Source organism: Chiloscyllium punctatum, chromosome 15 (assembly GCF_047496795.1).
Source record: "Chiloscyllium punctatum isolate Juve2018m chromosome 15, sChiPun1.3, whole genome shotgun sequence".
NCBI classification, from domain to species: Eukaryota; Metazoa; Chordata; class Chondrichthyes; order Orectolobiformes; family Hemiscylliidae; genus Chiloscyllium; species Chiloscyllium punctatum.
This window is the reverse complement of record NC_092753.1, coordinates 52,649,077-52,663,846: the sequence shown is the minus strand read 5'-3', so window position 1 is coordinate 52,663,846 and position 14,770 is coordinate 52,649,077. Positions and strand designations below refer to the sequence as shown.

Sequence of the window (14,770 nt, the reverse complement as noted above, 5' to 3'; positions counted from 1 at the left end):
TTGAAGTCACCTTTGCTCCTTGTTTCCCATAACCTTGCTGTACTCCTACTTTTATGATCAACCTTCCAGTAATGTCAACAATGTTGCTGATAGCAAACGTCTTGTGCAATTACAAAGTCTCTTTTAATGGGAATATTTCTGCAATAATACCAGCTTCCAAAAGGTGCTGAGTTCACTGTTACTGTTGATAAATTCACCAGTATAAATAACTCCTTGTGCAACATCTCTGCATAAGTAGAGATGGTTTTTGAATATGAAGATGATATTGAATTTTTGGAGAAATTCTATACTAGGCAGCAAAGGTGTTAATTATGAGCCAGGCAGCGAGAATGAAAGAAAAATCAAAAGAACTGTGAAGACTGTAAATCAGAAACAAGAACAGAAGTTGCTGGAAAGCTCAGCAGCTCTGGCAGCATCTGTGAAGAGAAATCAGAGTTAAATTTTCCCCTCTGAGAAAGGGTTACTGGATCCGAAACATTAACTCTGCTTACTCTTCACAGATGCTTCCAGACCTGCTGATCTGGAATGAAATGGTGGATTTAACAGTTAGATACACCAAAGACAGTTATTACTTCTCTATTATGCTTTTGCAAGGGGTTGGGGGTGTGAGATGGGGTCGGTTAACTCAGTTGACTGGATGTCTGGTTTGTCATAGAGAGTGGGTTCAATTCACACACTGGTGGAGGTTGCCACATAGGACTATCCTTCTCAGTAACTCCCCTCACATGAGGCATGGTGCCCCTCAGATTAAAACCATCACCAGTTTAACTATAAAGCTGTCCCATGGTCTGGTAAGACAATGGTGCCTTTACCTTTACTGCTTCTAAATTCACAGGGAGGCATCAAAACATCTCTCAAGATGGTACTTGTAATGGTGCAATCAGCAACAACTTTGGTACAATATTTTAAGCTTTCATAAATCCTCAAGGAAAAATGCATACAATTAGCTGTGTAGTTTCTTTTCTTTCTCACTTCAATTAACTTTACTGGTTTTATACTGTTGAAATGTACTGCTTTCACAAATACAGTACTAGTTTCCTGAGACACAAATCATTAATGGTTTAATCTATATTTTCAAAATATTTCGCCTGATAACGATTTATTTATAACTATCATGAGCTCTCTCACCACTCATTCTACTTGCATATTTGAATCCATTTGAGGTGTATCTTAGGTGATTGCACTGCCATTTATCTTTCTGATTATTTTTTGCATTGAATCCCTAAACCTGTGGATCATGTAAGCCATTTCTGCCACTGAAGATGTTTTTCCCATTACACATAATATGTTGTACAAGTCATTTTAAGTCTATGCTTGTCAAAGTGAAAAACTGTTTCCAGCTATAATTAGCACAATAAATACCGGCCAGCCAGTGATGCCCACATCACACAAAAGCAATTTTTTTAAAAAGCAGGTATTTAGCATCATGGAAAATTTAAATGCTACTTTTGGCCTTAAATTTTCTGGCTTGAGATTTCTTTGCTTCTTTGCTCTCCAGTCCTTGATTTTCCTTGATAAAGTGAATGGACAGAAAATAAATCCCAGGCTGGCAAGCACAGAGCAAAATATCATGGCCATTGGTGGGTCTTAAATCATTTAGTACAGTCAATGATATGGGCAGTTTCAGAGGGTACTTTGTGCCGCTATTACACTTAAAGTTTCAGCTCATTACCATCCAACATTTAAGTAGTGTAGTGGTTCAAGTTATCCCCTGTAGTTACATTGCTTAAACTTCTGCATTATGCCTACATGCTTCGTATGTTTCTTGTGTTTCCGATGACAGAGATTTCTGCTGATTGATGAGTACTGATATTTAGGAAACAGGGATGCACCATAACAAATTGGTTGGCAGTTAGATTGTCCAAGCTTTCTGATTTCAGTGGAAAGTGGCTGTGCAATCAAAGGACAGTTCTCTACCGTGCAGTTTATATGCCACCAAAATTGAATTTCATCCCACTCTGTGTCAAACACTGGACAAATGTAGTATAATGAGCAGAATACAGAGTTCCTGCTTCACTACCCCAACCACAGAAGTAACATTCCCTACTTAGTCAGATGTCTAGTTTTTTCATTCCAAGATCTTCCATCTTGTGCACTTCTTGTCCACACCTCACAACAAATGAGATTGGTACTAAGTGCCCAAATTAGTGCTATTTTTAGACTGTAGGCACACCCACACAAAAAAATTTTATTTAGATTGCCCAAATAATACCTATACAATAATGATACAGTGAAATCTTTTAATTTATCATTCTGAATGGGTTCAAATCCAATACCAGACTGAAAGACCAGTCCTAATCAACACTGCCATCTAGTTTCGTCATATAACATTTATAGCTATTTAGGGTGTGGGTTTGCTCACTGAGCTGTAGGTTTGATATCCAGACGTTTCATTACCTGGCTAGGTAACATCATCAGTGGCGACCTCCAAGTGAAGCAAAGCTGTTGTCTCCTGCTTTCTATTTATATCTTTCTCCTGGATGGGGTTCCTGGGGTTTGTGGTGATGTCATTTCCTGTTCGTTTTCTGAGGGGTTGATAGATGGCATGTAGATCTATGTGCTTGTTTATGGCGTTGTGGTTGGAGTGCCAGGTCTCTAGGAATTCTCCGGCATGTCTTTGCTTAGCCTGTCCCAGGATAGATGTGTTGTCCCAGTCAAAATGGTGTTTTCTTTTCATCCTATGTGTGTAGGCTATGAGGGAGAGGGGGTCGTGTCTTTTTGTGGCTAGCTGGTGTTCATGTATCCTGGTGGCTAACTTTCTTCCTGTTTGTCCTACGTAGTGTTTGTGGCAGTCCTTGCATGGAATTTTATAGATGACATTGATTTTGTCCATGGGTTGTACTGGGTCTTTTAAGTTTGTTAGTTTTTGTTTGAGAGTGTTGGTGAGTTTGTGTGCTACTAGGATTCCGAGGGGTCTTGGTAGTCTAGCTGTCATTTCTGAAACTTCTTTGATGTATGGTAAGGTGGTTAGGGTTTCTGGCTGTGTTTGGTCTGCTTGTCGTGGTTTGTTCTTGAGGAATCTGTGCACTGTATTTTTTGAGTATCCGTTCTTGAATACGTCGCATAGGTAGTTCTCCTGTGTTTTCCGAAGTTCGTCTGTGCTGCAGTGTGTGGTGGCTCGTTGGAATAGTGTTCTGATACAGCTTCGTTTGTGTGTGTTGGGATGGTTGCTGGTGTAGTTGAGTATTTGGTCAGTGTTTGTCGGTTTTCTGTATACGCAGGTTTGTAATTCTCCCTTGTCCTTTCTTTCTACTGTGATGTCCAGAAATGCGAGTTTGTTGTCAGTTTCTTCCTCCCTGGTGAACTTTATGCCTGTGAGGGTATTGTTGATGATGTTAAATGTCTCTTCTATCTTGTTTCGTTTTGTGATGACAAAAGTGTCATCTACATAGCGGACCCAGATCTTTGGTTTGATGTTTGGTAGGGCTGTTTGTTCTAGTCTTTGCATTACCGCTTCTGCTATGAATCCTGATAGCGGAGATCCCATGGGTGTGCCGTTGGTTTGTTTGGAGATTATGTTGTTGAAGGTGAAGTGGGTGGTGAGGTACAGGTCCACTAGCTTCATGGTGTTTTCGTTGGTAATGTGATTGATGGTGGTTGGTGTGTGTGTGATGGTCTCTTCTAAAAGTGTGGTAAGTGTTTCCTTTGCCAGGTCGATGTTGGTGGAGGTGAACAGTGCTGTTACGTCGAATGAGATCATTGTTTTGTCTTCCTCTATTTTGGTGTTTTTGATGATTTTTAGGAATTCCTGGGTGAGTGGATGGAGTGCTGTGACTCTTCTACTAGGTATTTCAGTCTTGCGTGTAGTTCTTTGGCCAGTCTGTAAGTTGGTGTTCCTAGTAGTGAGACTATAGGTCTGAGGGGGGCTCCTGGTTTATGGATTTATATATAAATATGCCAAAATCACAGCAAAATATTTTTATTTAAGTGGTCGGCATTATATTATTACTTTCATCTCCCCTTGCCCTCCTTTTATGAAGATAGGCACTCAAACAGCACATTGGACACCATCCAGTACTCTGCTCAATTGGCCATTTTAAGCCAGCTATTCAGCTACAGCAAGGACATGACTGATATAGCCAATCCTGCCCTCAGCTGTGCAGTTCCATTTGCTGTTTAAGATACTAATCAGAAGAAGAAACTGAAGGTATTGTCCATGACAGAAAAGTTAACACTCAAATCCCAAAAAAATACAAACAGCAGCAGTTTGCACTTAGAACATATAACACAATATAATATCCCAAAGGAATGTTATCAAATGGAATTTGACACCAAGCTACATAAGGAGATAATTAGAAAAAATAGAAATTGCTGGAAAACCTTATCAGGTCTGGCAGCAGCTATGGAGAGATTTCAGAGTTAATGTTTTGGCCCAATAACCCTTCCTCAGAACCTGAAGAACAGCTCTGAAGAAGGATTACTGGACTTGAAACCTGAAAAATATTTCCAGTTATTATTGTCACACAATTGGTGACCAATCCTTCAGTTGTTAGGGCTGAAGCTTTGGAAATCCGTCCCTATACATCTGCCTCTCTACTTTATTTCCTCATTTAAGTCACTCCGTAAAGCAGTTCTTTGACCAAGTTTGTGGACATCTGCTTTATCATCTCCTTATCTGTTGCAGTGTCAGACTTCATCTTGGAATGCTCTTATAAATACTCTTGAGGCATTTTGCTATATTAAAGGTGCTATATAAATTGTTATTATGATTTTCATTTGGTCGTTACATATTTCATCTAATTATGCCTATCTCCAACATCTAGGCTTTTGTTGTTTGTAATCTTAACTTTGAAGCTTTTTTTAAGCAACCAGAGCTCTCTTTAAAAAAAAATTGTGTTGTAACAAATTTGTAGATCAGGTTGAGGTTCTGGATGTAGGTTTGGTCACTGAGCTGAAAGTTTTGTTTCCAGACATTTTTCACTATAATAGGTAACATTTTCATTGAGCCTCTGAATGAAGCACTAGTGGTGTAGCCTGCATTCTACTTATATATGTCTGAGTTTCCTAGGGTTGGTGATGTCATTTCCTGTGGTGACATAATTTCCTATGGTGATGTCACTTGCTGTTCTTTTTCTTGGGGGTGGTAAATGGGATCCAAGTCAATGTGTTTGTTTGTAGAGTTCCAGTTGGAATGCCATGCTTCTAGGAATTCTCGTGCATGTCTCTGTTTGGTTTTTCCTAGGATGCATGTGTTGTCTCAGTCAAAGTGGTGTCCTTCCTCATCCGTGTGTAAGGATACTAGTGAGAGTGGGTCATGTCATTTTGTGGCTAGTTGATGTTCATGTATCCTGGTGGCTAGTTTTCTGCCTGTTTATCCAATGTAGTGTTTGTTACAATTCTTGCAAGGTATTTTGTAAATGGCATTAGTTTTGCTTGTTGTCTGTATAGGATTTTTCAAGTTCATTAGCTGCTGTTTTCGTGTGTTGGTGGGTTTGTGGGTTACCATGATGCCGAAGGGTCTGAATAGTCTGGCAGTCATTTCCGAGATGCCTTTGATGTAGGGGAGAGTGGCTAGGGTTTCCGGATGTGTTGTCTGTTTGTTTGGGTTTGTTGCTCAGAAATCGGTGAGCGTGTTCATTGGGTATCCATTCTTTTTTAATACACTGTGCAGGTGATTTTCCTCTGCTCCGCGTAGTTCCTCTGTGCTGCAATGTTTAGTGGCTCATTGAAATAATGTTCTAATGCAGCTTCGTTTGTGGATGTTGGGATGACTGCTTCTGTAGTTCAATATTTGGTTTGTATGTGTTTTTATTCCTGTAGGGTGCTGGTTTGAAGTTCCCCATTGGCTGTTCGCTCTACTGTGACATCGAGGAATGGCAGTTTGTTGTTGTTGTTTTCCTCCTCTTGAGTGAATGTTATGCCAGTAAGGGTGTTATTGATGGTCTTGAAGGTTTCCTCTAATTTGTTTAGTTTAGTGATGGCAAAAGTGTCATCCACGTAGTGGACCCGAACTTTGGGTTGGATGGTTGGCAGAGCTGTTTGTTAAGAGTCTCTGCATTACTGCCTCTGCTAATGGATCCCATGGGTGTTTTTTTGGTTTGTTTGTAGGTTTTGCTGATGAAGGTGAAGTGGGTGGTAAGGCATAGGTCCGCGAGCTTGATGATACTGCCCTTGCTGATGACGTTGGTGGTGTTTGGTGTATGTGTCTTTTGGTGGTTCTTATAACGTAGTCAGTGTTTCCTTAGCCAGGTTGATTTTGATGGATGTGAAGAGGGCTGTTACGTCAAAGGAGACCATTATTTCATCCTCTTCTATCTTGGTGTCTTTGGTGCTCAGAAATTCTTGGGTGGGGTGGATGGAGTGGTGTGAGTCTTCTACTCAGTGTTTTAGTCTTTAGTGTAGCTCCTTGGCCAATCTGTAAGTGGGTGTTCCAGGTAGTGAGACTATGGGTCTGAGGGGGGGGCTCCTGGTATGTGAATTTTGGGTAATCTGAAGAAGCGTGATGTGTTGGATCTGTCTGGTTTCAGTTATTGGAAGTCGGTCTTATTTACTTCTCCAGATCACTGAAGTTTTTTGAATAGGCTGTGATTCGGTTCTCTAGTTGAGGTTGGGTCTATAGCCACTTGTTGGTAAGTATTGGTATCTGCAAGTAGTGCATTTGCTTTCTCAATGTAGTCTCTTTGATTTAAGATGACTGTCAAGCGTCCTTTGTCTACAGGTAGAATAACAATGGTTTTTATCTTTTTTCAGTCTTTTTCAGTAAAATTGTGTTCTCTTCTAAAATAGACAATGAAAGAAAATTTAAAATTAGTACTAAAAACATGAATGACCTTCGGAAGCATGTAACATAAATAAAAGGACAGAGGGCAAAATATTGAGGGGAAATTAATACATTTTGTACATGTTTTACATTTAAAATGTGGAGTAATTATTCCTACAACAAAGCTATTGCTGTGGTTTCAGAAGCCTTATAATGTAATACTAATGTTTATTTCAGGATCGAATAAGTGTCTGACCTGAAAGAAAAGGATATAGTTGACAACAGAAGAAGTATCTTTGAATATAGTGCTGTCCAGAGATTATAGAATATTACAACATTTTGGTTTATTTCTGTTTCTAATTTAATTGACCGGACAAGTTAAAAATGTTTTGGAGCATTTTGGAGCAGTGTGGTGCTCACATACAGCACACTGACCACTACAGGTGTACTGTAAATCTTGTTGACTGCCCTTCTGGGTTCTTTTAAAGAAGTCTACTATTGTTATTTAATTAACTATCATTTATAATTTTGCATTTCCTAGAAACTTAGAAATTCCATTGTTTATATAGAAAGCTAAATGTAATATGAGAATTGATCATTGAGATACACCAAAATTACTTTTACCATTCAAACAATACATTATTAATTGGCCTCTACTTCATCTTATCTATTCATATTGTACCTTAATTTCTAATTTTTACTTTCCCTGCTGTTTACTGGCAAAATTTTACTGGTAGTCAGGGGAAATTCCTATTTTTGTACTCAGCTTGTTGACATGTTATTTTATGTTAGGAAGGGGGAAGAATTTTATTTTTGCACTTTGTTAAATAACAGTCACTCATGACATGAAAACTATATACCAGAAAAATATATGTCAGAATGAAGTGAATCTCACTTGGGCACATTGACTGTCACAACCAGGCATGCACTTACTCATGCTTATGTGCATATGAACTCACGCTCATACACTGACGCATGCTTGCCTGCTCACACAGGGATATACCATGCTCATTTACTTCCTTCTCCAACCTGAATAATCCTTTGATACACATAAATTTTCCTTAGGTAAAACATTATGTTCAGTAAAAAAAGGTTTATTGTTAGTTGAAAAAAAATTAGGTGATAGCTGGGGCAATGGATAATATTGTTAGAGACTAATCAGTTCCAACAGCTGAGAGAAGCACACAGTTCTCAGTAGAAAGGAAAGCCTGAGATTCAATCTTATAAAGCAAGTTGTGTCACTGCTTACCTAGTGCTTTTCAGATACACCTTTTCTTTGGAGGGCTGATTCACATTATAACTGTAGTGTTAGCATGAAGCAGTTCAATTTTGTACTAATACTGTTAGTAAAAGCATTCTGTTTCTGATGGTCTGACATTGGAATAAAATGGCATGAATGATTCTTAAAGCAAACAGCTCACCATTTCGGAATCCATTTAAGGCCCAGGTAGCAAACATAATTCACAAGTTATGTTTTTTTTATTCATTCATGGGATGTGTACATCTCTGGCTAGGCCAGAATTTATTGTCCATCGCTAACTGCTCTTGAATGTTGGTGATAAGCCACCTTCCTGAACCATTACAGCTTGTGGTGTGAAATGTAAGCGTGAAACAATTTTGACTTTATACCAACTTGGAGATACTGTCAGACTTTCAATAGAAATCTTTTTATCTCAAGGTGTTCATGACATCAGTGGTGGGCAAGTTGTTGGAGCCATGTAGCTAACTAGCCTCCATTTTAATTTTGCAATAGCTGCATGGTGTACTTCCCTTGCAAGTGGAGACAGTTTACATACAGCACAAAAAGGGGCCATTAATTGAAGGCTCTTATGGTGCAGTGGCAGCATTGGTACCTCTGAGCTTGGAGGCTTGGGTTCAAGTCCCATCTATTCCAGTGGTGGCAATGACTTTTCTGAACAAGTTGATTAGAAAGTATCTAAAGTACTAACGGTGGGAAGGCAAACATAAACAATATAAAATACATTTATTGAGAGCTCTTGTGGTGCAGTAGTGGTGTCCCTGTTTCTGAGCCAGAGGCCTCAGTTTGAACCCCACCTACTCCAGAAATGTGTCATAATATGTCTGATCAAATTGATTTAGAAATATTTGGGCTTCCAGCTTAAGTCCCACTTCTATTCAGGTTTTCCTGAATCAGGAGTCATACCTAGAGAGGCCCTAGTGCCCGAAGAATCATTCCTTTTATCTCCCATCCTCATCCATTGTTTGGTTTCCTTTCAAACAAGGAACTCTTATTCCTAATTTAAAATTCAGCTTGTGCAAAAATCTCGCAAAGCGTGTCAACTGTTCAGTAATTTGCACCAAACCATTTAAATTTCTCCAGCTATATAAAAACAAATGAAGGAAAACACTGGCAACCTTCTCAACAAAATGAAGAAGAAATGCAAAGTTCAACAAAAGCCTGAGCCAATACATACGCTACCTTACTCCAGGAACCAGACCCAGAATCCTGATGCACCAATGTGAAAGAGGCCAAGAGGCATATCATAGAATCCTTACAGTGTGGAAAGATGCTATTTGGCCCATTGAGTCTGCATTGACGCTTTGGATAATATTCCACCCAAAACCCAGCCCACCTGTAGCTCTGCCTTTCCCATAGCTAATCCACCTGGCCTGCACATCCCAAGACAGTGGGGCAGTTTCACCAATCAACCTAACCTGCACTTCGGAGGAAGGGTCACTCTACTCAAAATGATAACTCTGCTTTCTTGCCAGAGCTGCTGAAATTTTCCAGCAATTTCTGTTTTAGTTTCTGATTTATAGAATCCCGAGTTTTTTTTTTGGCTTTACTAACCTGCACACCTTTGCACTGTGGGGGTAAACAGGAGCACCCAGCAGCAACCCCACGCAGACATGGGGAAAATGTACAAACTCTACACAGACGGTCATCCAAGAGTAACTCGAACCTGGGTCTTCGTGCTGTGAGGCAGCAGTGAGGCACTGTGCTGCATGTTTGGCATACTCATGCCCAGAGTTGGAAATTCTGTTGTGGGGTGGTATTTTCAATAGAGTGATTTAAAAGAAATGAATACCTTGTGATAACAGAGCTTTTTTTGCAATTAAAAGCTACTAGGCAGAAAATCAGGCATGAACAAATTTAGCAAATGTACACAAATTCAGTTTTACAAATGAAATAACATTCCATATTCCATATTGCTGTATCATTAGTAACATGTTAAAATATGCTTTCCTGGGAGATTGGGGAATCCTAATAATTCTGTTTGTATCTGTAACCACCTTATCTCTATTTGCAACTGTGTCTTTCTCATCTAAAGGTCTGTTTTAAGCTCTATCCCAGAATTGATACCTATTCTAACTGAAGTCATATGCAGACCCATTGTTGCAGTACTTCTTGAAAATATTCATTTTTGGGAAGTAAATATCGGATCACTTGACTATCATTTATTGCCCATCCCTAGTTACTCTTGAGAATGTGCTGGTGCCATATTGAACTGTTGCAGGAGGAGTAAAATCTTTGACAATGAAGGAACGGTGATATATTTCCAAGTCAAAAAGGGAACTTGCAAGTGATGTCTCAGAGATTCATGTTTCCGTTGCCTTTGTTGTCCCTGGTGGTAGTGGTCATGGGTTTGGAAGATGCTGCCTAAGGAGACATGGTGAATTTCAGCAGTGCATCTTGTAGATGGTTATGCACTGCTGGTACGGGTTAGGGAATGAATGTTTGTGGATGTGTCTCCAATGAATTGGAGTGCTGTATCCTGAATGGTGTCAAGTTTCTGGAATGCTGTTGAAGCTGTTCTCATCCAGGTGATTGGACCAAATACACTACTACTGCACCATGAGAGCCCTCTAGCCTTAGCATGTTACAACATACCTTTGGACCAAGTGGGACTTAGTGTCACTACCTCTGAGCTTGGGTCTACCATGTTACAAGACCTTCCCCCTGCACCCTAATTATAGTGTTTGTATGCTGCTTCCATTGCTGACTTCCATCAGTTATGTCGTTAGACTGAGCCCTGTCTGCGTGGAAGTACAACAATAAGAACAAAGACCAAAGAACAGTACAGCACAGGAACAGGCCCTTTGACCCACCAAACCTGCACTGACACAGGATACCTTTACCAACTAAAAAGCTTTTACCTCTATGCAGTCCATATTCCTCTGTTGCCTGCCCAATTCTGTACCTGTCAAGGTGCCGACGAAATGTTATTGTGTCTGCTTTTACTACCTCATCTGATAGTACATTCCAGGCACTCACCAACCTCTGTAATAAAAGCTTGTCTCTCACATCTCCTTTAAGTTTTCCCCCTTTTGCTTAAAGGTATGTTGTCTAGAAATTGACATTTCTGCACTGGGGAAAAAGACTTTTACTATCCATTCTGTCCATGCCTCTCAATTTTGTAAACCTCTACCAGGTCATACACTCAGTCTTCGACATTCATGTGAGAACAAACCAAGGGTTTCCAAACTCTATTCAGACAAGAAATCCTGGTAAACTTTTTTTCTGTACCCTCTCCAAAGCTTCCATATCCTTCAAGATAGTGTGGTGACTAGAATTGTACATAATACTTCAATTATGGTCTAACTGTATAGCTGCAATATGATTTGCCAATTTTTATGCTTATATGAAGTCAAGCATGCCATATATTTCTTGATCACCTTACTCACTTGTGTTGCCACTTTCAGGGAATTGCAGACCTGTATGCCAAAGTCCCTGTATATGTCAATGCTCCTGAGGATTCTGATATTTACTTCCCTCCTGCATTAGACCTTCCAAATTGCATCACCTCACATTTTTCTGCATTAAATTCCATCTGCCATTTCTCCACCCAAGTCTTCAGGCTATCAGTATGCTGCTATTTCCCTGGCAATCTTCCTCCCTATCAGCAGCTCCTCTAATGTTTGTGTCATCTGCAATTGCTAATCAAACAACCCTACATTTCTGTTCCAAATCATGTGTATATATATTACATACAACAGGGGTCCCAGCACTGATCCCTGTGGAAAAGCACTGGTCACTGATCTCCAGTCAGAAAATGATCCTTCCACCACTACGCTCTGTCTTCAATAACCAGTCCAATTCTGTAGCTCTTCCCAGCTCACCACAGATCTCTTATGTCTTCACCTTCTGAATCAGTCTGCCAGGAGCAACCTTGTGAAAGGCCTTACTAAAGTCCATGTCGACAACATCCACACCCCTACCCTCAATAATCATCTTTGTCACTTCCTCAATCGAGTTTGTGAGACAGGCAGTCATGCTGCCTGTTGTTAAATCCATGGTTTTCCAAAATGAAGAAATTCTGTCCTTAGAAATCTTCTCCTATTATTTCCTTACCACTGATGTAAGGCTCACTGGTATGTAATTTCCTGGATTATTCCTGTTGCTGTTCTTAAGCAAAGGAACAATGTTGGCTATTCTCCAATCCTCCAGGACCTCACCTACAAACTGTGTACAATTACCCAGCAATTTCCTTCCTCATCTCCCTCTGTACTCTAGGATAGATCCCTTCAGATCCTGAGGACTTGTCTCCCAAATGTTTTTCAAAATTCCCAACACTACCTTCTTTTTCATATCACAATGCCCTAGGATATCACCATGCCCATCTCAGCACAGCAGTAAGCTCTGCTGTCTCACAGAACCAGGGACCCAGATTTGATTTCAGCTTTGGGAAACTGTCTGGAGTTTGCCCTGTGTCTGCTTGGGTTTCCTCTGAGTCCTCTGGTTTCCTCCCACAGTACAAACATGTGCAGGTTGGGTGGATTGACTATTCTAAATTGCTTTATATTGTGCAAGCTAGATGAGTTAGCTATGGTATATGTGGGATTATAGAGATAGGGTGAGATGGTCTTCAGAGGGTCACTGCAGATTCAGTGGCAGAATGGACTCAATCTGCACTGTTGGGACTGTACGATTCCATGATCCACTATGTCCTTCTCCTTTGTGAATACTGAAGCAATGTATTCACTACGGGCCTCCCTTATATGCTCTGGCTCCATGCATAAGTTTTCTCCTTTGTTCATTCATTTCCCTAGTTGCCCACTTGCTTCATATATTTGTATATAAAGCCTTGGGATTTTCCTTAATCCTGTTTACCAATTTTATGGCCCCTTTCAACTCTCTTAATTCTTTAAGTTCTTTGTTGTGGTTCTGTTCACCGAGCTGGGAATTTGTCTTGCAAACATTTCGTCCCCTGTCTAGGTGACATCCTCAGTGCTTGGGAGCCTCCTGTGAAGCGCTTCTGTGCTGTTTTCTCCGGGCCGGAGAAAACAGCACAGAAGCGCTTCACAGGAGGCTCCCAAGCACTGAGGATGTCACCTAGACAGGGGACGAAACATTTGCAAGACAAATTCCCAGCTCGGCGAACAGAACCACAACAACGAGCACCCGAGCTACAAATCTTCTACCAAACTTTGAATCTTTAAGTTCTTTCCTGCTTTCTTTATATTCCTTGAGGGCTCTGTATTCAGTTTCTTGAACCTTATGTAAGCTTCCTTTTTCTTTCTGATTAAACTCTCAACTTCTCTCGTCACCCAAGATTCCTGAATCTTCCCATTCTTATCCTTCATTTTCAAGGGAACATGCTGGTCCTGAACATTAATCACTGGCCTTTAAAAGATGCCCACATAGAGGTTAAATCCACATCTGCTAAGAGCTGACCCCAATTTACGTTCCCTAGTTCCTGCCTAATATTGTCATAGTTTGCCTTCCTCTCATTGAATAATTTCACTCAAGGACTACTCTTATCCTTTACCATAAATAACATGAAATTTACAGAACTATCAGATGAGCATTGTAGGCCACTGTTCGAAGAGCATGGAGTTTTTCCATTGGCTTTACCAACATTCCACCCATAACCATCAAGAACATATTCAGCATGCTCAAAATTCCTCCCTGGTTTCCTATCCTTGCAAACACTGCTGCCGTAAGTTAAAAGTCACACAACACCAGGTTATAATCCAACAGGTAGTCCAACTACCTTTCGGAGCGCTGCTCCTTCATCAGGTGGTTGTGTGAAGGAGCAGTGCTCCGAAAGCTAGTGCTTCCAGTTAAACCTGTTGGACTATAACTTGGTGTTGTGTGATTTTTTTTAACTTTGTACACCCCAGTCCAACACCGACATCTCCAAATCATGACTGCTGCCCTACACATCCACTGGCTGATGCAAACTCCCAAGCTGGGTGAAACCTTTTGTATTGCAGATCATTTCCCACTCTGTTTAATTCACTCATCTTATTTGCCCATTTTATACCCCATATGGTGCAACCTTCCTGAGCAAAATCTACAGTAGACATCATTTGGAACAGGGAATGGAAAATACATCAGACCCCTAGTTGGCAGTTATTGAGCTACTAAGGCGAGAGTGAGCCTTGCTAAACAGGTTTGGGACCAGCCAGGCCCTTGCACTGCCTCTCTCCACCACTAGGGCCTCAATGAAAATCCTTTGTGCACTTGTGGAGATATGAACAATGCTGCACTAACCCAGGAGAAATCCGCTACAGATTAAATGGCTGACTAATCGCCTTAAATTCGGCAAACGAAGCTTTTGCTTAGCTTTGGGGATTTGCATTTACTAAATAAAACAGTTGTATACAGAGTATTTTGATACCTTTCTGGTACAATGTTCCCATTCTAGTAAATTGAAACAATGTTGTGAAAACGCATGTTGATGTTGATTTGGTTTTAAGTATTCCACAGTGTAATGTAAAAAGTGTGTATTCAATCACCTTCACAATTTCATTTGTATGAACAGTTATCAATCAACTTGGCACAGATATTGAAATATTAGATTTACCACAGTGCAAAACTTCAAACAATCATTGGTAAAGCCTCACCAACACAAGGAGAATGTAAAAAGTAGGACAGTTACAAAAGCAGCACTCAAAGACTGCTGTGGTAGCTGTCAAGACGCGTCCACTTTTTCAGAAGGCCTATTGCTAGCCCCATGACTGTGTCTCTAGAAGGAGAAGCCAAGACTAGAACATTATTAATATGTATGCTGCCAAACTATCCCTTAGCGCAAGCAATTCTACAAACACAATCTGCCAGTTTGGAAAGAAGTCAGCCCCGAGCAAGTTCTAATGATACGCATA

General features: G+C 40.3%; 1 protein-coding gene across 5 annotated transcripts in view; it reads left to right on the top strand.

Annotated features, from left to right (window-relative positions):
• bcor (BCL6 corepressor) overlaps positions 1 to 14,770 on the top strand; it is a 327,180-nt gene that overhangs the window by 101,145 nt on the left and 211,265 nt on the right. The gene's annotated exons all lie outside the window — the stretch shown is intronic.